This window comes from Canis lupus, chromosome 14, assembly GCF_048164855.1.
Source record: "Canis lupus baileyi chromosome 14, mCanLup2.hap1, whole genome shotgun sequence".
In the NCBI taxonomy this organism is placed as follows: Eukaryota; Metazoa; Chordata; class Mammalia; order Carnivora; family Canidae; genus Canis; species Canis lupus.
Window position 1 is genome coordinate 1,384,523 of NC_132851.1, and position 26,570 is coordinate 1,411,092.

A 26,570-nucleotide genomic window follows, 5' to 3' on the forward strand; every position below is an offset into this window, starting at 1 on the left:
TAATATTTGTCCTTCTCCGACTGGCTTACTTCACTCAGCATAATACCCTCCAGTTCCATCCACGTTGAAGCAAATGGTGGGTATTTGTCATTTCTAATAGCTGAGTAATATTCCATTGTATACATAAACCACATCTTCTTTATCCATTCATCTTTCGTTGGACACCGAGGCTCCTTCCACAGTTTGGCTATCGTGGCCATTGCTGCTATAAACATCGGGGTGCAGGTGTCCCGGCGTTTCACTGCATCTGTATCTTTGGGGTAAATCCCCAACAGTGCAATTGCTGGGTCGTAGGGCAGGTCTATTTTTAACTCTTTGAGGAACCTCCACACAGTTTTCCAGAGTGGCTGCACCAGTTCACATTCTAGTTCTATGCATGACATTGCAAATGGCAAGATTTCCTTCTCTTTGATAGCTGAGTACCATTCCTCTTTCTATGACCATCATCTATCTCCCATCCTCTTTATCCCTCATCTGCCACAGGGCACCGAGGCTCCTCCCACAGTGTGGCAATGTGGACCCCGCTGCTGTGGACATTGGGGTGCAGTTGTCCCACGTCTCACTGCATCTGTATCTTCGGAGTGAGCTCCAGGCCGTACACCTGCTGGTCGCAGGGCGGCTCTATTTGCAACTTCCTGAGGAGCCTCCACACTGTTTCCAGGGTGCCTGCAGCAGCCCACGGTCCCGCCCACAGTGGAAGAGGGTTGAGTGAGTTTTACAGGACGTGGTAAAAGTCTGGTCCACATTTCATTTCACGTCCTTTGGGCTCCAATTCTTTCTCCTTAAGTATTTTTGGGGAAGCCGGGTGTTGGGCTCTTTTTCAGGCAGATGTTTCCGAAGATAACAGGCCACAGCTAGAGCCTGGAAGGAGGCAGAGGTTGGCCCAGAGACGGGCACGCTGCCTCCTGCACAGCCTCCTGTAGCGACTGAGCATCCCGCAGTGGGTGCCCGAGCCCAGGCACCGCCCAGGGGGCACGCATGCACAGTAGGCCTCCTTTGCCTGCACTAACAGGAGCCAGCCTGTGCTGGGGAGGCCTGAGGAAGACGTGGGGACACATCCACGTGGATGAGCCACAGCCTCCTCAGAAACTACGCAGAGTCTTCAGGGGGATATTGGGCAGCGTTCATGATGACAGGAGCCTCAGTCTCTTCAGGACACACGGTGAGGCTTCAGGAAGATGTGAGACAACATCCACCCTGACAAGAGACCCTGGGCCGCTTCCGGCCCTGCGGGGAGGCTTCAGGAAATTGTGGGCCCGCACCCACCCTGACAGGAGCCCCTGGGCTGCCTCAGGATCCGCAGGGAGGCTTCAGTAAGATGTGGGCCTGCATCCACGCTGAAAGGAGCCCCTGGGCCACCTGAGGACATGCCTGGAGGCTTCTGAAAGATGTGGCGCTGTGTCCACTCTGGCAGGAGCTAACTGGCTCCTCAGGACATAAGTTGAGGCTTCTGGAAGCTGGGGGCAGCATCTAAAGTGACAGGAGCCCCAGCCATTCAGAACCTGCGGTGTCGCTTTGGGAGGACGTGGGGCCACGTCCACACAACAGACGCTGACGTCCTCAGGACACCCGGTGTAGTCTTCAGGAAATATGGGGATGCGTCCATGCAGAAAGAAGACCCCAGCCTTGTCAGAGCCTGTGGTGAGGCCTAAGGAAGATGTGGATGCTGAATCCACACTGACAGGAGTCTCCAGCCTCCTCAGGACACACTGTGAAGGATCGGGATGATTTGGGGCCACGTCCGTGCTGACAGGAGCTCCCAAGCTCCTCAAGTCTTATGGTGAGGCTGAGGAAAATGTGGGGCCATGTCCTCCTCAGGACCTGCACTTTGGCTTCGGGACACATGAGGCTGCGTCTAGGCTGACAGGAACCCACAGCCTCCTCAGGACCCACTGTGAGTTTTCTGGGGGACGTGGGTCCGTGTCCAGACTGACAAGAGCCTCCAGCATCCTGAGAACCTGCTGTGAGGCTTCCAGAGTATGTGAGGCATAATCCAGGTTGACAGGAGACCCGGGTCCTCAGGACCCACTGACTATGACTCAGGAACACGTGGGGCCACGTCCCCACTCACAGGAGCCCGGCTTCCTCAGGACCCCCTGGAGGACTCTGGAGGCGCCGTTGGGGGCCATGTCCATGTCAGAAGGGACTCCTCAGAACCCTGGGTAAGTGAATAGGTAGAATGAATGGTAAGACAGGGGAGGGGAGGCAGTTGGTGGTTAGTCTTAGGTTAGATGTTAGGGGTTAGTGATTATGCTTATGGTTACGGATTAAAGGTTAGGGTGAGGGATAAGGGTAAGGTTCAGTTGTTAGGAGTTAGGATCGGGGTTTGGATTAGGGATAGGAGTTAGAGTTAGGGTTAGGGTTTAGACTTTAGGGATTAGGGCAGGAGGTTACGAGTTGGGGTTTGGGTTATGGTTAGAGTTAGGTTTAGGCTAGGTTTGCAGTTGGGGTTAGGGGTTAGGGTGTGAGTTAGGGTTAGGGGTTAGGTTTAGGGTTTAGAGTTAAAGTTAGGGCTAGGTTTAGGGTTAGGGCGAGGGTTAGTTTTAGGATAGGGGTTAGGGCTAGGGTTAGGGTTAGTGTTTGATTAGGGGTTATGGTTAGGGTTAGGTCAGGGTCAGGGCACGGTTTTGGAAAAGGGTAAGAGAGGGTTAGGCAGTGGGTTAGGGATTTCTTTTAGGATAGGTTTAGGGTACACTTTGGGATATGAGATAGGATTATTATTAGAGGGTTAGGGTTAGGGTACAGGTTAAGGTTAGGAATAGGATTTGAGTACATTAAGATAAGGTTAGGGTTAGAGGTTAGGGTTAGGGTTAGATTTAAGGTAAAGGTCAGGGTTAAGGGTTTAGAATAGGTTTAGGAGTTAGGGTGAGGGTTGGCAGGGAGGTTCAGTGAATGTGTTTCGGTCTTGGGGTTTGGGTTTGGTTTTTGATTAGTGATAGTTCTTGTTGAAGGGTTATGTTAACATTAGACTTAAGTGGAGGGTTAGGCTTATGTCTGTGTATGGTTAGAGTTTGTGTCTTGGCATGTGCCTGCACTGGGACTCCTAGCATCTTGGGCAGTTTAGTTTTATGCACTCTATTTAGGTTTTGGGTTCAAAGATAGCCTGACTCCACCAAGTCAGTGGTCTCCCCAGAGAATCAAAATCCATGCTTCTGCTGGGGTGAGAATAGGCATGGCAGGATTCTCCTGAGCTGAGCTAAGGAGGGGATTTGTGGCTCTAAAGACTCTTTGTTTGGATTTTCAGTTGCCTTTCTGACTTTATCTCTTGTGTGCACATGTTTCCTCTATACTCCCAATTATTATTTTAAAGATTTATTTGAATTCCTCTTTATAAACACAGTATGATGTAGTTTCAGGTTTACACATAGTGATTCAACCCTTGAATCCAATGCCTGGTTCTGGTCAGAGGTGACCTCCACTATCCCCATCCCCTGATTCCCCATCTCCCCTCCTTCCTCTGGTATTTATTAGTTTATTCACTGTGGTTAAAATGTGTTTCTTGGTTTGCATCTCTCATCCCTCCCTCGGCCCCTTTGCCAGTTTGTTTGGTTTCTTAAAATTCACATGTGAATGCAATTGTATGGTATTTGGTATCTGACTTTCTCTGACTGACTGAGTTCATTTAGCATAGGTCCCTTCCACTTCTCCCACGTCATTGTAAATGGCTTCCTTTCATCCCTTCTGATGACCGAGTGATGTCGCAGTGTGTATATTTACCACATCGTCTCTGCCCATTCATCTGTCGATGGACATCTGGGATGTATACACAGTTTCGCTGTTGTTGATAATGCTGCTACCAACACTAGGCTGTGTGTTCCTCTTCAAATCTACTAAACTACTTTTGTATCCTCAGGGTAAATACCTAGCTGTGCAATTTTGGTATCGTAGGGTAGCTCTATTTTTAACTTCTTTTTTTTTAGTTTTTTTGTGATAGTCACAGAGAGAGAGGCAGAGATACAGGCAGAGGGAGATGCAGGCTACATGTATTGGGTGTCCGATGTTGGATTCGATCCCGGGTCTCCAGGATCACGCCATGGGCCAAAGGGAGGTGCCAAACGGCTGTGCCACCCAGGGATCCCCTATTTTTAACTTCTTGAGGACCCTCCAGACTGTTTTCCACAGTGGCTGCACCTTTATGTATTCATGAGAGACACAGAGAGGCAGAGGTATAGGCAGGGATAAATGAGGCTCCATGCAGGGAGCCTGATGTGGGACTTGCTCCCCCAGGACCCCGGGATCATGACCTGAGCCAAAGCACATGCTCAACCACTGAGGCACCCAGTAGCCTTGCTGATTCAATTTCTTTCCTAGTTATGGTTCTGTTCATATTTTCTATTTCTTCCTATTTCAGTTTTGCTCGTTTACACATTTCTAGGGATTTGTCCATTTCTTCCAGTTCTCCCAGTTTGTTAGCGTATAATCTTGCATAGTATTCCCTTATAATTGTCTTATTTTTCTGGTGTTGATTGAGATCTCTCTTCTCTCATTTGTGATTTTATTTATTTATGTCATTTCTCTTTTCTCGTTGATAAGGGTGGCTAGGGCTTGATCCATTTTATTAATTATTTTGAAGAACCAGCTCTTAGTTTCGCTATTCCATTCTACTGTTTTGTTGTTTCTGTATTGTTTATTTCTGCTCTCATCTTTATTTTTTCCCTTCTTCTGTAGGCTTTGTTTGCTATTCCTTTACCAGCTCCTTCAGGTGTAGGGTTAGGTTGTGTATTGGAGACTTCTTGTTTCTTGAGGTAGGCCTGTATTGCTATGTACTTCCCTCTTAGGACTGCCTTTGCTACATCCCAGAGGTTTGGAGAAACATGTTTTCAATTTCATTTGTTTTAAATTTCCTCTTTAAATTCCTGGTTGCTCCATTCATTCTCTAGTAGGATGTTCATAATCTCCACGTATTTTTGGTCTGTCCAAATTTGTTCTTACTGTCGACTTTGAGTTTCATAGCCTCATTGTCCAAAAATGTATATGGTGTGATACCAACCTTCTTGTACCTGTTGTACCTGTTGAGGGCTGATTTGTGGGCCATGATATGATCTGTTCTGGAGAATGTCCCATGTGCACTTGAAAGGAATGTGTATTCTGCTTTAGAAAGAAATGTTCAGACTATATATGTTGAGTCCCTGTGGTCCAGTGTGTCAAGGCTGTTGTTCCCCTGTTGATTTTCTGCATAGACGATCGGTCCATGACATAAGTGGGTGTTAAAATCCCCTATCATTGTATTATTATCAGTGTGTTCTTGTACGTTTGTTGTTAATTGGTTACTATATTTTGGTACTCCCATGTTGGCAGCATAAATATTTAGTTGTTTGGTCTTTTTTTTAAATAAATTTTTTTATTTTTATTTATTTTTATTTACTTATGATAGGCACACAGTGAGAGAGAGAGAGAGAGAGAGAGAGGCAGCGGCACAGACAGAGGGAGAGGGAGAAGCGGGCTCCATGCACTGAGAGCCCGATGTGGGACTCGATCCCGGGTCTCCAGGATCGTGCCCTGGGCCAAAGGCAGGCACCAAACCGCTGCGCCACCCAGGGATCCCAAATTTATTTTTTATTGGTGTTCAATTGACCAACATACAGAATAACACCCAGTGCTCATCCCGTCAAGTGTCCCCCTCAGTGTCCGTCACCCATTCACCCCCACCCCCCGCCCTCCTCCCCTTCCACCACCCCTAGTTCATTTCCCAGAGGTAGGAGTCTTTATGATCTGTCTCCCTTTCTGATATTTCCCACACGTTTCTTCTCCATTCCCTTATATTCCCTTTCACTATTATTTATATTCCCCAAATTAATGAGAACATACAGTTTGTCCTTCTCCAATTGACTTACTGCACTCAGCATACTACCCTCCAATTCGATCCACTTTGAAGCAAATGGTGGGTATTTGTCGTTTCTAATGGCTGAGTAATATTCCATTGTATACATAAACCACATCTTCTTTATCCATTCATCTTTCGATGGACACCATGGCTCCATCCGCAGTTTGGCTATTGTGGACATTCTGCTATAAACATCGGGGTGCAGGTGTCCCCGCGTTTCATTGCATCTGAATATTTGGGATAAATCCCCAACACTGCAATTTTTGGGTCGTAGGGCAGGTCTATTTTTAACTCTTTGAGGAACCTCCACACAGTTTTCCAGAGTGGTTGCACCAGTTCACATTCCCACCAACAGTGTAAGAGGGTTCCCTTTTCTCCGCATCCTCTCCAACATTTGCGGTTTCCTGCCTTGTTAATTTTCTCCATTCTCACTGGTGTGAGGTGCTATCTCATTGTGGTTTTGATTTGTATTTCCCTAATGGCAAGTGATGCAGAGCATTTTTTCATGTGCATTTTGGCCATGTCAATGTCTTCCTCTGTGAGATTTCTCTTCATGTCTTTTGCCCATTTCATGATTGGATTGTTTGTCTCTTTGGTGTTGATTTTAAGAAGTTTTTTATTGATCTTGGAAACTAGCCCTTTATCTGATACGTCTTTTGCATATATCTTCTCCCATGCTGAAGGTTGTTTTTAGTTTTGGTGACTGTATCCTTTGCTGTGCAAAAGTTTCTTATCTTGATGAAGTCACAATAGTTCATTTTTGCTTTTGTTTCTTTTGCCTTCATGGATGTACCTTGCATAAACTTGCTGTGGCCAAGTTCAAACCGGGTGTTGCCTGTGTTCTCCTCTAGGATTTTGATGGACTCTTGTCTCACATTTAGATCTTTCATCCATTTTGAGTTTATCTTTGTTTATGGTGAAAGAGAGTGGTCTAGTTTCATTCTTCTGAAGGTGGAAGTCCAATTTTCCAAGCACCATCTATTGAAGAGACTGTCTTTCTTCCAACGGATAGTCTTTCCTCCTTTATCGAATATTAGTTAACCATAAAGTTCAAGGTCCACTTCTGGGTTCTCTATTCTGTTCCATTGATCTATGTGTGTTTTTGTGCCAGTACCACACTGTCTTGATGACCACCGCTTTGTAGTACACCCTGAAATCTGGCATTGTGATGCCCCCAGATATGGTTTTCTTTTTTAAAAACCCACTGACTGGGCAGCCCCTGTGGCGCAGCAGTTTAGTGCTGCCTGCAGCCCAGGGCGTGATCCTGGAGACCTGGGATCGAGTCCCACATCAGGCTCCTGCATGGAGCCTGCTTCTCTCTCTGCCTGTGTCTCTGCCTCTCTCTCTCTATGTCTATCATAAATAAATAAATCTTTTTTTTTTTTTTTTTTTTAATTTTTATTTATTTATGATAGTCACAGAGAGAGAGAGAGAGAGAGGCAGAGACACAGGCAGAGGGAGAAGCAGGCTCCATGCACCGGGAGCCCGACGTGGGATTCGATCCCGGGTCTCCAGGATCGCGCCCTGGGCCAAAGGCAGGCGCCAAACCGCTGCGCCACCCAGGGATCCATAAATAAATAAATCTTAAAAAAATAAAATAAAATCCCACTGAATATTCGGGGTCCTTTCTGATTCCACAGAAATCTTAAAATAATTTGTTCTAACTCTCTGAAGAAAGTCCATGGTATTTTGATAGAGATTGCATTAAACGTGTAAATTGCCTGGGTAACATTGATATTTTCACAATATTAATTCTGCCAATCCATGAGCATGGAATATTTTCCATCTCTTTGTGTCTTCCTCAATTTCTTTCAGAAGTTTTCTATAGTTTTTAGGGTATAGATCATTTACCTCCTTGGTTAGGTATATTCCTAGGTATCTTATGGTTTGGGTGCAATTGTAAATGAGATTGACTCCTTAATTTCTCTTTCTTCAGTCTCATTGTTAGTGTATAGAAATGCCATTGATTTCTGGGCAGTGATTTTTGTATCCTGCAACGCTACCAAATTGCTATGAGTTATAGCAATCTTGCGGGGGAGGGCTTCGGGTTTTCTAGGTAGAGTATCATGTCATCGGCGAAGAGGGAGAGTTTGACTTCTTTGCCAATTTGAATGCCTTTAATGTCTTTTTGTTGTCTGATTGCTGAGGGCTAGGACTTCCAGTACTATGTTGAATAGCAGTGGTGAGAGTGGACATCCCTGTCTTGTTCCTGATCTTAGGGGAAAGGCTCCCAGTGCTGCCCCATTGAGAATGATATTTGTAGTGGGCTTTTCCTAGATGGCTTTTAAGATGTCGAGGATTGTTCCCTCTACCCTACGCTCTGAAGTGTTTTGATCAGGAATGGATGCTCTATTTTGTCACATGCTTTCTCTGCATCTAATGAGATGATCATATGGTTCTTGGTTTTTCTCTTGCTGATGTGATGAATCACATTGATTGTTTTACGAGTGTTGAGCCAGCCTTGTGTCCCGGGGATAAATCCTACTAGGTCATGGTGAATAATTTTCTTAATGTATTGTTGGATCCTATTGGCTAGGATCTTGTCGAGAATTTTTGCATCCATGTTCATCAGGGCTATTGGTCTGTAATTCTCCTTTTTGGTGGGGTCTTTGTCTGGTTTTGGAATTAAGGTGATGCTGGCTTCATAGAACAAATTTGGAAGGACTCCATCTCTTTCTATCTTTCCAAACAGCTTTAGTAGGATAGGTATGGTTTCTTCTTTAAACATTTGATAGAATACCCCTGGGAAGCCATCTGGCCCTGGACTTTTGTGTCTTGGGAGGTTTTTGATGACTGCTTCAATTTCCTTCCTGGGTATGGCCTGTTTAGGTTTTCTATTTCTTCCTGTTCCAGTTTTTGTTGTTTGGGGCTTTCCAGGAATGCGTCCATTTCTTCTAGATTGCCTAATTTATTGGCGTATGGCTGTTCATAATATGTTTTTAAAATCGATTGTATTTCCTTGTGTTGGTAGTGATCTCTCCTTTCTCATTCATGATTTTATTAATTTGAGTCTTCTCTCTATTCTTTTTAATAAGACTGGCTAATGGTTTATGTATGTTATTAATTCTTTCAAAGTACCAACTCCTGGTTTTGTTGATCTGTTCCACATTTCTTCTGGTCTCGATTTCCTTGAGGTCTGCTCAAATTTTCATTAACTCTCTTATTCTGTTGGGTGTAGGATCTAGCTGCTGTTTTTTTCTCTAGCTCCTTTATGAGTAAGGTGAGATTTTGTATTTGGGTTCTTTCCAGTTTTTGAATGGATGCTTGTTTTGTGATGTATTTCCTCCTTAGGACTGCTTTTGCTGCATGCCAAAGATTTTGAACGTTTGTGTCTTCATTCTCATTAGTTTCCATGAATCTTTTTAATTCTTCCTCAATTTCCTGGTTGACCCTTTCATCTTTAAGCAGGATGGTCCTTAACCTCCAGTGTGTGAAGTCCTTCCAAACTTCTTGTTGTGATTTAGTTCTAATTTTAAGGCATTATGGTCTGAGAATATGCAGGGGACGATCTGAATCTTTTGGTATCGGTTCAGATGCGATTTGTGACCCAGGATGTGGTCTATTCTGGAGAAAGTTCCATGTGCACTTGAGAAGAATGTTTATTCAATTCAGTTTGGATGTAAAGTTCTGTAGATATCTGTGAAATCTATTTGCTCCAGTGTATCATTTAAAGATCTCGTTTCTTTGGACATGTTGTGCTTAGAAGACGTATCGAGGGTAGAAAGACCTAGATTGAAGTCACCAAGTATAAGATAATAATTATCTAAATATTTCTTCACTTTCGTTATTATTTGGTTTAAATATTTGGCAGCTCCCACATCGGGGCGTATATATTGAGGATTGGTAGGTCCTCTTGTTGGATAGATCCTTAAGTATGATTTAGTGTCCATCTTGATCTCTCACTACAGTCTTCGGGGTAAATTTTAGTTTACCTGATATAAGGATGGCTAACCCTGCTCTCTTTTGAGGACCATTTGAATGGTAAATGGTTCTCTAACACATTATTTTCAGATTGTAGGTGTCCTTCTGTCTAATATGAGTCTCTTGTAGACAGCAAATAGTTGGGTCCTACTTTTTTATCCAGTCTGAAACCCTGCGCCTTTGAAGGGGTCATTAAGCCCATTCACGTTTCGAGTTACTATCGACAGATATGAGTTTAGTGTCATCATGATATCTTTTCAGCTCTTGTTTTTGTGGATTGTTCCACTGAGCTTCTTCTTAAAGTAGAATTTTAAGAGTCCCCCTTAAAATTTCTTGCAGAGCTGGTTTGGAGGTCACATATTCTTTCAGTTCCTGCCTGTCTTGGAAGCTCTTTATCTCTCCTTCCATTTTGAATGAGAGCCTTGCTGGATAAAGTATTATTGGTTGCATGTTCTTCTCATGGAGGACCCTGAATATATCCTGCCAGCCCTTTCTGCCCTGCCAGGTCTCTTTGGAGACATCTCCTGATACCCTAATGCTCCTCCCCATAAAGTTCAGGATTTTCTTGTCTCTTGCTGCTTTAAGGATCTTCTCTTTATCCTTGGATTTTGCAAGCTTCACTATTAAATGTCGAGGTGTTGGATGGTTTTTATTGATTTTAGGGGGGGATCTCTCTATTTCCTGGATCTGAATGCCTGTTTCCCTTCCAAGATTAGGAAAGTTTTCAGGTATGATTTGTTCAAATACACATTCCGGCCCGCTGTCCCTTTCAGCGCCCTCAGGAAACCCATTTACACATAGGTTTTTCTTCCTCAGGCTGTCGTTTATTTCCCTTAATCTATCTTCATGGTCTTTTAATTGTCTGTCTCTTTTTTCCTCAGTTTCTCTCTTTGCCATCAACTTGTCTTCTATGTCACTCACTCGTTCTTCCACCTCCTTATCCCTCGTCATTAGGACTTCTAGTTTGGATTGCATCTCATTCAATTGATTTTTAATTTCGGCCTGATTGGATCAAAATTCTGCAGTCATGAAGTCTCTTGAGTCCTTTATGCTTTTTCCTAGAGCCACCAGTAGCTGTATAATAGTGCTTCTGAATTGGTTTTCTGACATTGAATTGTAATCCTGATTTGTAACTCTGTGGGAGAGAGGACTGTTTCTTTCTTTTGAGGTGAGCATTTCCTTCTAGTCATTTTGCTCGGTGCACAGTGGCCAAAAACAAGTTGTTGGGCTTAAGAAAAAAAGAGAGGAGAGAAAGAAGGAAAGAGAAGAGAAAAAGAAAAAAGTAAAAAGGAAGAAAAAAAGCTAAAAAGAATAAAAGGAGAAATTATAGAAAGAAAAGGGGAGAAAAAGGGTGGGGGAAGCAATCAGAAATAAAAAAAAACGTGGGGGAGTATCTTCTGATTCTGTATACTTTAAGTCCCTTGACTTCCCCTGGAAGTTGTACGTCTAGCTGGTCTTCTGGGGGAGGGGCCTGTTGTGCTGATTTTCAGGTGTTAGCCCTTGGGGGAGCTCCTCTCCCCCTGCCTGGTGAAGCGCTCAGTGGAGGTTGTTTACCCCGTGAAGCCCAAGGAGGAACGACCCCAGTGGCAGTGGCCAGGTCTGAAAACCGGTATTCAGCCCTGCAGTAACTCCGGAGAAATCCATCTGCAGGGCCTGGAGGCTCCGGGGTGGGGCTGCTGGTCTGCTGAGCTCTTGGCAGGAGCGTCCTTGCTGTCCTGGGCCCTCCGGGCCTCTGCCTGTACCGGGGGAGGCCGAATCCTGGGCTGTGTCTCGGCGCCCTGTGCTCTGGGGCCAGCGCTGTTGGATTCTCGCTCCCCGCCGTGCAGCCACCTCTCCACAGAGCCGCCGCCCTAACCCCTCTGAGCTGCTCCAGGAGCCGCGCAGCCCCCTCCACACAGAGCCTCTTCCTTTGCCCTAGGTGCTGCCACCTAGCTCCTTCCAGGGACCCACAGCCCCCTCCGCACAGAGCCGCCACCCGAGCCCCTCAGAGCTGCTCCTGGGTCAATGCATGTGCCCTGCAGCCCTTAGGGAGCTCGGTGCACTCTCCTGGGAGTGCAGGTGTCTGTTAGTGTTCCATGGACCCCAAGGGTTCCCCACCCTCCTGGGGTCTTGCTCTGAATTGTTGCGAGCGCCATTCCACCCTGGAAGATTGGTGCAGGTCCTGATTCTCTGGGACAGAGCTCTCCTGACCGGGGGACACTTGCCCTGGCCTTAGCCCGGCTCCTCGGTGGCCTCTCCCCCTTAGATGCCTTTTGTTTATTTCTTTTTCCCATCTTCCTACCTTCATAGAAGCACAAACTTTTCTCACTGTAGCATTCCAGCTGGTATATGTTTAAATCTCGGGTCAAATTCCTAGATTTTCAGGATGATTTGAAGGTTATCTAGGTAATTTGGTGGGGACAGGTGACTTGGGGACACTTCTCTTCCGCCATCTTGCCCCTCCTCCTGTATGTTACCTTTTAGCTTTGGTTGTTTCTTTCACTTTGCAGAAGCTTTTCAATTTGATGAAGTCCCAATAGTATTTTTGCTTTTGTTTCCCTCACCTCAGAGGCATATCTAGAAAGATGATCCAATGGCCAATGTCAACAACGTTGCTGCCTATCTTTTCTTCTTTGTATGGTTTCAGGTCTCACATTTAGGTCTTTCATCCATTTTGAATTCATTTTTTATATAGATGGTGTAAGAAAGTGGTCCAGTTTCCTTCTTGGGCATGTGGCTGCCTGGTTTTCCCAACACCATTTGTTCTTATCCTGGGGTCAGGTTTATGGTTTCTTGAAGAGACTGTCTTTGTGCCATTGGATATTCCTTCCTGCCTTGTTGTCCATTAATGGATCATAGAGTTACATGTTTTTATCTTTTTTTGGCTTTCCATTCTGTTCTATCGATCTAAGCATCTCCTGTTGGGAGATCCCTTATTGCTGATTCAGTTTCTCTGCTGGTTATCTGTCTGTTCAAGTTTCTTGTTTCTTCCTTTTTCATTTTTGCTATGTTATATATTTCTAGGAATTGATCTATTTCTTCCAGGTTCTCAGTTGTTGGCATATAATTTTTCATCATATTCTCTTATTATCATTTCTATTTCTCTAGTGTTGGTTGTTATTTCTCTTTTCTCATTTGTGATTTTATTTGGGTCCTTTCTCATCTTTTTGTCTTTTTGTCTTTTTTAAAGATTTTATTTATATATTCATGAGAGACACAGAGAAGCAGAGGTATAGGCAGAGGGAAAATGAGGCTCCATGCGGGGAGCCTGATGTGTGACTTGATTCCCCAGGACCCCGGGATCAGGACCTGAGCCAAAGCAGATGCTGAACCACTGAGGCACCCAGGTGCCTTGCTGATTCAATTCCTTTGCTAGTTATGGGTCTGTTTGTATTTTCTATTTCTTCCTATTTCAGTTTTGCTCGTTTGCACATTTCTAGGGATTTGTCCATTTCTTCCAGTTCTCCCAGTTTGTTAGCGTATAATCTTGCATAGTATTCGCTTATAATTGTCTTATTTTTCTGGTGTTGATTGTGATCTCTCTTCTCTCACTTGTGATTTTATTTATTTAGGTTTTCTCTTTTCTCGTTGATAAGGCTGGCTAGGGCTTGATCCATTTTATTAATTATTTTGAAGAACCAGCTCTTAGTTTTGCTATTCCATTCTACTGTTTTGTTGTTTCTGTATTGTTTATTTCTGCTCTCATCTTTATTTTTTCCCTTCTTCTGTAGGCTTTAGGCTTTGTTTGCTATTCCTTTACCAGCTCCTTTAGGTGTAGGGTTAGGTTGTGTATTGGAGACTTCTTGTTTCTTGAGGTAGGCCTGTATTGCTATGTACTTCCCTCTTAGGACTGCCTTTGCTACATCCCAGAGGTTTGGAGAAACATGTTTTCATTTTCATTTGTTTTAAATTTCCTCTTTAATTTCCTGGTTGCTCCATTCATTCTCTAGTAGGATGTTCATAATCTCCACGTATTTTTGGTCTGTCCAAATTTGTTCTTACTGTCGACTTTGAGTTTCATAGCCTCATTGTCCAAAAATATATATGATGTGATACCAACCTTCTTGTACCTGTTGTACCTGTTGAGGGCTGATTTGTGGGCCATGATATGATCTGTTCTGGAGAATGTCCCATGTGCACTTGAAAGGAATGTGTATTCTGCTTTCGGATGAAATGTTGAGACTATATCTTTGAGTCCCTGTGGTCCAGTGTGTCAAGGCTGTTGTTCCCCTGTTGATTTTCTGCATAGACGATCGGTCCATTGCCATATATGGGTGTTAAAATCCCCTGTCATTGTATTATTATCAGTGAGTTCCTTTACGTTTGTTGTTAATAGGTTTCTATATTTCGGTACTCCTATGTTGGCAGCATAAATATTTAGTTGTTTGGACTTTTTTTTAATTATTTTTTATTGGTGTTCAATTTACCAACAAGCAGAGTAACACCCATGCTCATCCCAGCACGTGCCCCCTCAGTGCCCATCACCCATTCACCCGCACCCCCTGCCCACCTCCCCTTCCAGCATCCCTTGTTTCTTTCTAAGAGTTAGGAGTCTTTATGTTCTGTCTCCCTTTCTGATATTTCCCACACATTTCTTCTCCATTCCCTTATATTCCCTTTCACTATTATTTATATTAACCAATTGAATGAGAACATATGTTTGTCCTTCTCTGATTGACTTACATCTCTCAGCGTAATACCTTCCAGTTCCATCCACGTTGAAGCAAATGGTGGGTATTTGTCGTTTCTAATGGCTCAGTAATATTCCATTGTATACATAAACCACATGTTCCTTATCCATTCATCTTTCAAAGGACTCCAATCCTCCTTCCACATTTTGGCTATTGTGGACATTGCTGCTATAAACATCAGGGTGCAGGTGTCCCCGCGTTTCAGTGCATCTGAATCTTTGAGGTAAATCCCCAACAGTGCAATTGCTGGGTCGTAGGGCAGGTCTATTTTTAACTCTTTGAGGAACCTCCACACAGTTTTCCAGAGTGGTTGCACCAGTTCCCATTCCAACCAAAAGTGTAAGAGTCTTCCCTTTTCTGCGCATCCTCTCCAAAATTTGTTTTTTCTTGCCTTGTTAATTATCCCCATTCAGTGGTGTGAGGTGGTTCTCATTGTGGTTTCGATATGTATTTCCCTAATGGCAAGTGATGCAGAGCACTTTTTCATGTTCATGTTGGCCATGGCAATGTCTTCCTCTGTGAGATTTCTCATGTCTTTTGCCCATTTCATGATTGGATTCTTTGTCTCTTTGTTGTTGATTTTAAGAAGTTCTTTATCGATCTTTGAAACTAGCCCTTTATCTGATACGTCATTTGCAAATATCTTCTCCATTCTTTAGGTTGTCTTTTAGTTCTGTTGACTGTATCCTTTGCTATGCAAAAGCTTCTTATCTTGATGAAATCACAATAGTTCATTTTTGCTTTTGTTTCTTTTGCCTTTGTGGATGTATCTCCAAGAAGTTACTGTGGCCAAGTTCAAAAAACATGTTGCCTGTGTTCTCCTCTAGGATTTTGATGGACTCTTGTCTCACATTTAGATCTTTCATCCATTTTGCGATTATCTTTGTGTATGCTGAAAGAGAGTGGTCTAGTTTCATTCTTCTGCATGTGTATATCCATTTTTCCAGCACCATTTATTGAAGAGACTGTCTTTCTTCCAATCGATAGTCTTTCCACCTTTATTGAATATTAGTTGACCATAAAGTTCAGGGTACACTTCTGGGTTCTCTCTTCTGTTCCATTGATCCATTTGTCTGTTTTTGTGCCAGTACCACACTGTCTTGAACCACAGCTTTGTCGTACACCCTGAAATCTAGCATTGTGAAGCCCCAGATATGGCTGTCTTTTTTAAAATTCGCCTCGCTATTCAGGGTCTTTTCTGATTCCACACAAGTCTTTTTTTATTATGATAGTCACACAGAGAGAGAGAGAGAGAGGCAGAGACACAGGCAGAGGGAGAAGCAGGCTCCATGCACTGGGAGCCTGACATGGGATTCTATCCCGGGTCTCCATGATCGTGTCCTGGGCTAAAAGCAGGTGCCAAATGGCTGCGCCACCCAGGGATCCTGATTACACACAAATATTAAAATAATTAGTTCTAACTCTCTGAAGAAAGTCCATGGTATTTTGATAGGGTTTGCATTAAAGGTGAACATTGCCTTGGTAAAATTGACATTTTCACAATGTTAATTCTGCCAATCCATGAGCATGGAATATTTTTCCATCTCTTTGTGTCTTCCTCAATTTCTTTCAGAAGTGTTCTATAGTTTTTAGGGTATAGATCCTTTAACTCCATCGTTAGGTTTATTCCCAGGTATCTTATGCTTTTGGGTGCAATTTTAAATGAGATTGACTCCTTAATTTCTCTTTCTTCAGTCTCATTGTTAGTGTATAGAAATGCCATTGATTTCCAGGCATTGATTTTGTATCCTTGAATGCTACTAAATTGCTGTATGAGTTCTAGCAACCTTGGGGTGGAGGCTTTTGGGTTTTCTATGTAGAGTATCATGTCATCGGTGAAGAGGGAGAGTTTAACTTCTTCTTTGCCAATTTGAATGCCTTTATTTCTTTTTGTTGTCTGATTGCTGAGGCAGGACTTCCAGTACTACGTTGAATAGCCGTGGTGAGAGTGGACATCCGTGTATTGTTCCTGATCTTAGGGGAAAGGCTCCCAGTGCTGCCCCATTGAGAATGATATTTGTAGTGGGCTTTTCATAGATGGCTTTTAAGATGTTGAGGAATGTTCCCTCTATCCCTATGCTCTGAAGTGTTTTGACCAGGAATGGATGCTCTATTTTGTCAAATGCTTTCTCTGTATCTAATGAGATGATCACATTGTTCTTGGTTTTTCTCTTGCTGATGTGATGAATCACATTGATTGTTTTACGAGTGTTGAACCAGCCTTGTGTCCCGGGGATAAATCCTACTAGGTCATGGTGAATAATTTTCTTAATGTATTGTTGGATCCTATTGGCTAGTATCTTGTTGAGAATTTTTGCATCCATGTTCATCAGGGCTATTGATCTATAATTCTTTTTGGTGGGGTCTTTGTCTGGTTTTGGAATTAAGGTGATGCTGGCTTCATAGAACGAATTTGGAAGGACTCCATCTCTTTCTATCTTTCCAAACAGCTTTAGTAGGATAGGTATGGTTTCTTCTTTAGACGTTTGATAGAATTCCCCTGGGAAGCCATCTGGCCCTGGACTTTTGTGTCTTGAGAGGTTTTGGATGACTGCTTCAATTTCCTCCTTGGTTATTGGCCTGTTCAGGTTTTCTATTTCTTCCTGTTCCAGTTTTGGTAATTTGTGACTTTCCAGGAATGCGTCCATTTCTTCTAGATTGCCTAATTTATTGGCGTATGGCTGTTCATAATGTTTTTAAAATAGTTTGTATCTCCTTGGTGTTGGTAGTGACCTCTCCTTTCTCATTCATGATTTTATTAATTTGAGTCTTCTCTCTCTTCTTTTTAATAAGGTTGGCTAATGGTTTATCTATCTTCTTAATTCATTCAAAGAACAAACTACTCGTTCCGTTGATCTGTTCCACAGTTCTTCTGGTCTCGATTTCCTTGAGTTCTGCTCGAATTTTAATTAACTCTCTTCTTCTGTTGGGTGTAGGATCTATCTGCTTTTTCTTCCTCTAGCCCCTTTATGTGTAAGGTTAGCTTTTGTATTTGAGTAGTTTCCTGTTTCTGAATGGATTCTTGTATTGTGATGTATTTCCCCCTTAGGACCGCTTTTGCTGCATCCCAAAGATTTTGAACGGTTGTATGTTCATTCTCATTGGTTTCCATGTATCTTTTTAATTCTTCCTTCATTTCCTGGTTGACCCTTTCGTCTTTTAACAGGATGATCCTTCACCTCCACATGTTTGAGGTCCTTCCAAACTTCTTGTTGTGATTTAGTTCTAATTTCAATGCATTATGGTCTGAGAATATGCAGGGGACTATCCCAATCCCTTGGTATTGGTTCAGACCCTATTTGTGACCCAGTATGTGGTCTATTCTGGAGAAAGTTCCATGTGCACTTGAGAAGAATGTGTATTCAGTTGAGTCTGGATGTAAAGTTCTGTAGATTTCTATGAAATCCATCTGGTCCAGTGTATCATTTAAAGCTCTTCTTTCTTTGGAAATGTTGTCCTTAGAGACCTATCGAGGGTAGAAAGAGCTAGATTGAAGTCACCAAGTATAAGTGTATTATTATCTACGTATTTCTTCACTTTGGATATTAATTGGTTTAAATATTTGGCAGCTCCTACATTCTGGGCATATATTGAGGATTGTAAAGTCCTCTTGTTGGATAGATCCCTTAAGTATTATTTAGTGTTCCTCTTCATCTCTCACTACAGTCCTCGGGGTAAATTTTAGTTTATCTGATATAAGAATGGCTACCCCTGCTCTCTTTTAAGGACCCTTTGAATGGTAAATTTTTCTCCAACATTTCATTTTCAGGTTGTAGGTGTCCTTCTGTCTAATATGAGTCTCTTGTAGACAGCAAATAGATGTGTCCTGCTTTTTTATCCAGTCTGAAACCCTGCGCCTTTTGATAGGTTCATTAAGCCTGTTCACGTTCAGAGTTACTATCGACAGATATGTGTTTAGTGTCATCATGATATCTTTTCAGCTCTTGTTTTGTGGATTGTTCCACTGAACTTCTTAAAGGGGAATTTTAAGAGTCCCCCTTAAAATTTCTTGCAGAGCTGGTTTGGAGGTCACATATTCTTTCAGTTCCTGCCTGTCTTGGAAGCTCTTTATCTCTCCTTCCATTTTGAATGAGAGCCTTGCTGGATAAAGTATTCTTGGTTGCATGTTCATCTCATGGAGGACCCTGAATAATCCTGCCAGCCCTTTCTGGACTGCCAGGTCACTGTGGAGAGGTCTGCTGTTACCCTAATGCTCCTCCCCATAAAGGTCAGGATTTTCTTGTCTCTTGCTGCTTTAAGGATCTTCTCTTTATCTTTGGAATTTCAAGCTTCACGATTAAATGTCAAGGTGTTGGACAGTTTTTATTGATTTTAGGGGGGATCTCTCTATTTCCTGGATCTGAATGCCTGTTTGCCTTCCCAGATTAGGAATGTTTTCAGCTAGGATTTGTTCAAATACATATTCTGGCCCTCTGTCCATTTTGGCACCCTCGGGAACCCCAATTACACGTAGGTTTTTCTTCCTCAGGCTGTCGTTTAATTCCCTTAATCTGTCTTCCTTGTCTTTTAATTGTCTGTCTCTTTTTTCCTGTTTCCTTCTTTGCCATCAACTTGTCTTCTATGTCACTCACTCATTCTTCCACCTCGTTATCCCTCGTCCTTTAGACTTCCAGTTTGGATTGCATATCATTCAATTGATTTTTAATTTCGGCCTGATTGGATCTAAATTCTGCAGTCATGAAGTCTCTTGAGTCCTTTATGCTTTTTTCTAGAGCCACCAGTAGCTGTATTATAGTGCTTCTGAATTTGCTTTCTGACATTGAATTGTAATCCAGATTTTGTAACTCTGTGGGAGAGACGACTGTTTCTGATTCTTTCTTTTGAGGTGAGGTTTTCCTTCTAGTTATTTTGCTGAGTGCAGAGTGGCCAAAAACAAATTGAATTGGGAAAAGGACAAAAAGAGAGGAGAGAAAGAAGGAAAGAAAAGAGAAAAAGGAAAAAGAATAAATGAAGAAAGAAGGAAAAAAGAGAAAGAAAAGAAAGAAAGTGGAGAAAGAGGGTGGGGGAAGCAATCAGAAATAAAAAAAAAACATGGGGGAGTATCTTCTGATTCTGTATACTTTAAGTCCCTTGACCTCCCTTGGACTTGTCCGTCTAGCTGGTCTTCTGGGGGAGGGTCCTGTTGTGCTGATTTTCAGGTGTTAGCACGTGGGGGAGCTGCTCTGTCCCCTGCCTGGTGCAGGGCTCAGTGCAGTTAGTTTACCCCGTGAGGCCCCAGGAGGAACAACCCCAGTGGCAGCGGTCAGCTCTGGAAACCTCTATTCAGCCCCCGTAGTAACTCAGGAGCAGTCCATCTGCAGGGCCTGGAGGCTCTTGGGCAGGGCCGCTGATCTGCTCAGCTCTGAGCAGGAGCGTCCTTGCTATCCTGGGCCCTCCGTGCCTCTGCCTGTCCCAGCAGAGGCCAAATCCTGGGTTGTGTCCTGGCGCCCTGTGCTCCGGGGCCTGCGCTGTTGGATTCTCGCTCCTGGCCATACAGCTGCCTCACTGCAGAGCCACCACCCGAGCCCCTCCGAGTTCCTCCTGGAGCTGCGCAGCCCCCTCCACACGGCGCCTCTTCCTTTGCAGGTGGCGCCACCGCCAAGGTGCTCCTGGGGCCGCTCAAACTCCTACACGCAGAGCCACCACCGGAGCCCCTCAGTGCTACTCCCTGGTCAATGCATGTGCCCTGCAGCCCTTAGGGAGCTCGATGCACTCTCCTGGGAGTGCAGGTCTCTGTTAGTGTCCCAGGGAGCCCTATAGCATCCCCGCCCTCCTGGGGTTCTTCTCTGACTCCTTGAAGGTGCCATTCCGCCCTGGAAGATTGGTGCAGCTCCTCCTTCTCCCAGGACAGAGCTCTTCTGTCCTGTGGACACTCACCCCGGCCTTAGCCGGGCTCCTCTCAGGGCCCTTCATACTTGGATGCCTTTAGTTTCTTTATTTCTTTTTTCCGTCTTCCTACCTTGATAGAATCACGAACTTTTCTCACTGTAGCATTCGATCTGGGCTCTGTTTAAATCTCAGGCCAAATTCGTAGATTTTCAGGATGATTTGAAGGTTATCTAGGTAATTTGGTGGGGACAGGTGATTTGGAGACTCTACACTTCCGCCATTTTTGCCCCTCCTCCTGTATGTTGCCTTTTAGCTTTGTTTGTTTCCTTCACTTTGCAGAAGCTTTTCAATTTGATGAAGTCCCAATAGTATTTTTGCTTTGTTTCCCTCACCTCACAGGCATATCTAGAAAGAAGATCCAATGGCCAATGTCAAAGACGTTGCTGCCTATCTTTTCTTCTTTGTATGGTTTCAGGTCTCACATTTAGGTCTTTCATTCATTTTGAATTTATTTTTTATATACATGGTGTAAGAAAGTGGTCCAGTTTCATTCTTCTGCATGTGGCTGCCTGGTTTTCCCAACACCATTTGTTCTTATCCTGGGGTCAGGGTTAGGGTTTCTTGAAGAGACTGTCTTTGTGCCTTTGGATATTCCTTCCTGCCTCGTTGTCGATTAATGGATCATAGAGTTACAGGTTTGTATCTTGTTTCGGCTTTCCATTCTGTTCTATTGATCTAAGTGTCTCCTGTTGGGAGATTCTTGATTGCTAATTCAATTTCTCTGCTGGTTATATGTCGGTTCAAGTTTCTTATTTCTTCCTTTTTCATTTTTGCTATGTTATATATTTCCAGGAATTGATCTATTTCTTCCAGATTCTAGGTTGCTGGCATATAATTTTTCATAATGTTCTCTTATAATCGTTTGTTTTTCTGTAGTGTTGGTTGATATTTCTCTTTTCTCATTTGTGATTTTATTTGGGTCCTTTCTCATCTTTTTATCTTTTTTCTTTTTTAAAGATTTTATTTATCTATTCATGAGAAACACAGAGAGGCAGAGGTATAGGTAGAGGGAAAATGAGGCTCCATGCAGGGAGCCTGATGTGTGATGTGATCCCCTAGGACCCTGGGAACATGACCTGAGCCAAAGAAGATGCTCAACCACTGAGGCACCTAGGTGACTAGGTGCAATTCCTAGCTAGCAAATCCTTTGCTAGTTATGGGTCTGTTCACATTTCCTATTTCTTCCTATTTCAGTTTTGCTCATTTGCACATTTCAAGGGATTTGTCCATTTCTTCCAGGTCTCCCAATTTGTTTGCATATAATTTCATAGTATTCCCTTATAATTGTCTAATTTTTCTGCTGTTGATTGAGATCTCTCTTATCTCATTTGTGATTTTATTTATTTAGGTCTTTTCTCTTTTCTCATTGATAAGGCTGGCTATGGTTTGATCCATTTTATTAATTATTTTGAATAACCAGCTCTTAGATTCGTTATTCCATTCTACTGTTTTGTTGTTTCTGTATTGTTTATTTCTGCTCTCATCTTTATTTTTTCCCTTCTTCTGTAGGCTTTAGGCTTTGTTTGCTATTCCTTTACCAGCTCCTTTAGGTATAGGGTTAGGTTGTGTTTTGGAGACTTCTTGTTTCTTGAGGTAGGCCTGTATTGCTTTGTACTTCCCAGTTAGGACTGCCTTTGCTAAATCCCAGAGTTTTGGAGAAACATGTTTACAATTTCATTTGTTTTAAATTTCCTCTTTAATTTTCTGGTTGCTCCATTCATTCTCTAGTAGGATGTTCATAATCTCCACGTATTTTTGGTCTGTCCAATTTTTTTTCTTACTTTTGGCTTCAAGTCTTATAGCGTCGTGGTCCGAAAATGTACAGAGTGTGATATCAACCTTCTTGTACCTGTTGAGGGCTGATTTGTGGGCCATGATATGATCTGTTCTGGAGAATGTCCCATGTGCACTTGAAAGGAATGTGTATTCTGCTTTAGGAAAAAATATTCAGACTATATGTGTTGAGTCCCTGTGGTCCAGTGTGTCAAGGCTATTGTTCACCTGTTGATTTTCTGCATAGACGATCGGTCCATTACAATAAGTGGGTGTTAAAATCCCCTGTCATTGTATTATTATCAGTGAGTTCCTGTACGTTTGTTGTTAATTGGTTTTTATTATTTAGGTACTCCCATGTTGCAGCATAAATATTTAGTTGTTGGATATTTGTTTTAAATAAATTTTTTTTTATTGGTGTTGAATTGACCAACATACCGAATAACACCCAGTGCTCATCCCATCAAGTGTCCCCCTCAGTGCCCATCACCCATTCACCCCCACTTCCCGCCCTCCTCCCCTTCTAGCACCCCTAGTTCATTTCTCAGAGTTAGGAGTATTTATGTTCTGTCTCCCTTTCTGATATTTCCTACACAATTCTTCTCCATTCCCTTATATTGCCTTTCACTATTATTTATATTCCCCAAATGAATGAGAACATACACTGTTTGTCCTTTTCCGATTGACTTACTTCACTCAGCATAATACCTTCCAGTTCCATCCATGTTGAATTAAATGGTGGGTATCTGTCATTTCTAATGGCTGAGTAATATTCCATTGTATACATAAACCACATCTTCTTTATCCATTCAATTTTCAATGGACACCGAGGCTACTTCCACAGCTTGGTTATTGTGGACATTCCTAATATAAACATTGAGGTGCCGGTGTCCCGGCGTTTCATTGCATCTGAATCTTTGCGGTAAATCCCCAACAGTGCAATTTCTGGGTCGTTGTGCCATTCTATTTTTATCTCATTGAGGAACCTCCACAGAGTTTTCCAGAGTGGCTACACCAGTTCACATTCCCACCAACAGTGGTTTCTATATTTAGGTACTCCCATGTTGGCAGCATAAATATTTTGTTGTTTGATCATGATAGAGAGTCTTTTTAATTATGAAATAATGCCCTTCTTCATCTCTTCTTACAGTATTTGTTCTTTCTTTTTTGAAATTTAAAATATTTATTTATTTATTCATGAGAATTACACAGAGAAGCAGAGGAAGGAACATAGAGTGAGAGTCAGGCTCCCCAAAGGGAGGCTGATGTGGGACTTGATCCTTGGATCCCAGAATCACACCTGAGCCGAAGGCAGATGCTCAACCACTGAGCCACCAGGTGTCCCCCAGGGTTTGGTTTCAAATCTAATTTGTCTGATATAAGTATGGGTCCTCCAGCTTTCTTTTGATATCCATTAGCATCATAGATTATTTTCTATCCCCTGACTTTCAATCTGTTGGTGTCTATAGGTCTAAGGTGAGCATCTTGTAGTCAGCGTACAGATGGATGTTGTTTTTTTAATAATAATTTTATTTATGATAGTGTGAGAGAGAGCGAGAGAGAGAGAGAGAGAGGCAGAAAATTAGGCAGAGAGAGAAACAGGCTCCCCACCAGGAGCCCAATATGGGACTCGTTCCAAGACTCCAGGATCACACCCTGATTCAAAGACAGAGGCTCAACCCCTGAGCCACCCAGACATCCCGGATCCTGTTTTTTAAGCCCCTCTGATACCATATATCTTTTTATTGGAGCATTTAGTCTATCAGCATTCAGAGTGATTATTCAAAGATATGAACTTTGTGCATTTGTGTTACCGGAAGAGTTGGTGTTTCTGGTGACGTTCTCTGGGCCTTTCTTGTCTTTGTTGCTTTTGGTCTCTTTTTTTCCCCCACTAGAAGAGTCCATCTTAAAATTCCGTACTGGACTGGTTAATTGGTCATGAACTCCTTTATATGTTGCCTGTCTGGGAAAATCTTTCTCCCTCCTTCTCTCCTGTATGACACCCTTGCTGAAGAAAGAATTCATACAAATTGGACTCCAATAAAAAGAAATTTAAAAACATAAAATAAATTTTTGCTATTATGATTGAGGAAAATGGCATTTAGGTTGAAAAAGCAGAAGCTGAAAGAGAGGAGGAAAGATTTCACCCTCCGTAGCCTTCATAGGGACCTGGTTTCCTTTCCTAGGAGGGCCCCCCGCCTCCGGAGGATGCTTCCTGCCCCTCTGTCCTCCTTTCTGGAACACAGCAAAGACATCTCCGTACCTCCAACACCTCTGCAGTCATGACTTATAGCGTTTTCCAAATATCCTATTGGGGACAACATTGTAGTGTATGTAACCATCTGGCTGCTGTTTGACAACATTGGGGGGATTCCGACTTTTGTGGTTTTGAGCTGCGTGTGTGTCTATCACATGCAGCTATCCCATGCAGCCATCAGATCCTCTGGCTGGGTCACCCAAAACCCCGAAATTGTTGGCAGAACATCATTTCTGGTGCTGGCGCTGGGCAGCTAGCTGGGCTCTGTTGTCATGATGGGGCTCACTCATGCAGGAACTTTCAGCTGGAAGGTCAGCAGAGCTGGAAGTTCCGGCTCAGCCACATTCCCATGTACAGCAGTGGGTACGGCCTCCCCTAGAAGGCACGTGGGGAGGTCAGCTGTGTGTGCCTGGAGGTGCCCTTGCAGGGGCTGCTTAGCGCCTAGGTGGTGCTCCCTCCTCCTTTCTGGGGGTCTCTCCATGCCCCGTGCACATAGTTCTGGGAGACACAGAAATGGGTTGGCTCTGAATTTTCACACCACAACACTTTATTGGCTTTCTACAGCAAAGGCTCAGAGCCATGAGTTCGTGCCTTCCCCTGGGGAAGGAGACCTTTCTGTCCTTTAAGGGGGGGCAAGAATCACACGGGGTGGGGGGGCGGGTGCTGGAGTCCCCCACCTGGGAGAATGTGTGGACTCCGGGTGGGGGCAAGTGTCCTGAGGTTTCACCCTGATTGACGGTTCTGAGGACAGCAGAGCTGACCTGGACCTGTCACTCATGGCCTCCTGCTCTGGGTCCCTGCAGGGCATCAGGACCCCGGCTTCAGGCTCTCTGGGGCTGGAGCACCTGGAGGAGTCTGCCTCCTGGTGTGGGTGTGGGTGGGCCCCACCGGCTTACCCATCCTCTCCCCACACTGGTGGGTCCTAGGATCCCCAGGGCTGCCCTAGATCAGCGACCTGGATCTGTGGGGCACGCCCAGGGCCCAGGAGGCCACATCCAGCTCTGAGAGGGCTCACTCAGCCCAAGGCCAGAATCCAGGGCTGGCCAGGGCCATGGGGGCCTGATTCCATTAGTCTTTGAGTTGGGACTGGTGTGGGCTCAAATCAACGCAGCCCCCAAAGAGCCTGGGCCCAAGTCAGCCCAGGTCCCTCTGGGTTAGGGGCTGGTGTCCTGTGCAGGTTGTGCCGCCCTCCAGGAGGAAGAGTAGGAGGAGGCAGGGCACAGTGCTTCCTCTGCTCCATGCACCTGCACCCACCCTGTCGGGGGCTCCCTGTCTTTCCTCCTCCCTGCAACCCCTGGATACACTATGGGACACCGGGCTTCTGATGGTAGCAGGCTGTCCAGAGAACCATGGGGAGGCTGACCATGTCCCACAGGGGGCAGCTGCACCGGGTCCTTGCTGAGGGGCGATGGTCTGTGAGTGGATGGTGTGTGGGCAGGGGTATGATGGTGGTGGATTGAGGGGGATGGTGTATGGGGGATGGTGTTGGGGTATAGTGTGGGTGGGGTTTGTGTGGGGGTGTGTGGGTTTGAGGGGGATGGTGTAGGGGGGATGCCATGAGGGATAATGATGTAGGGGGATAGTGTGTGGGTGGGGAATGAAGGGGATGGCGTGGGGGGCCTGCAGACACAGGGCATCCCCTTTCTCTAAGATGCACACCAAGACATCTACAGATAAAGGCGACCACAGTCTTAGGTTTATTGTGACACCTGCCTCAGGGGCCCCGTGTGGTCAGTTCAGGGCCCTGGCTGGACTGGGCGCATTATCTGGGGGTCATCATACTATGTATGTTTACAAATTGCAAGTTGTCTCAAATTAAATGCATAGAATTTAGAAATATATAAAGCACCGAGGGTGGGTGTCACTCTGACCCTTCAGACCCTCATCGGATCAATGTGTGTCCTCCTCCAGTCACAGCCATACAACCTGCCCCCAGGTCCCCTTAATGCCCCCATGGCCCCCACCCAGGCACCTGGTTTTCAGGGTGCCGTCCGTCACCCCTTTGGGGATCAGCTCACATCGCAACCCCTGGAGGCCCCATCCTAGTGGCCTCCTCATCCCTGAGACACCAGGGGTAGAGACACGGAGGTCATCCCCAACACCCTACCATGCCGCTGTGTTTTGTTGGCTGCTGTTCTTCCCCCGGCCTCAGAAGCCCCATGTTCCCTTCCCAGAAGCCACCAGTCCTCCCCCGGGTCCCATTCCCCCTGGCACCTCAGCCTCACCCTACCCCGTA

At 44.3% G+C, this 26,570-nt stretch overlaps 1 long non-coding RNA gene across 4 annotated transcripts in view; it reads left to right on the plus strand.

Moving 5' to 3' along the window:
• Nucleotides 1-26,570, plus strand: part of LOC140603576 (uncharacterized) — a 67,797-nt gene that overhangs the window by 19,008 nt on the left and 22,219 nt on the right. For all 4 annotated transcript variants that reach the window (XR_012006508.1, XR_012006506.1, XR_012006505.1 and 1 more), the window contains exon 3: nt 484-2,162. This is a non-coding gene — a long non-coding RNA (uncharacterized lncRNA). The remainder of the gene's footprint in view (nt 1-483; nt 2,163-26,570) is intronic.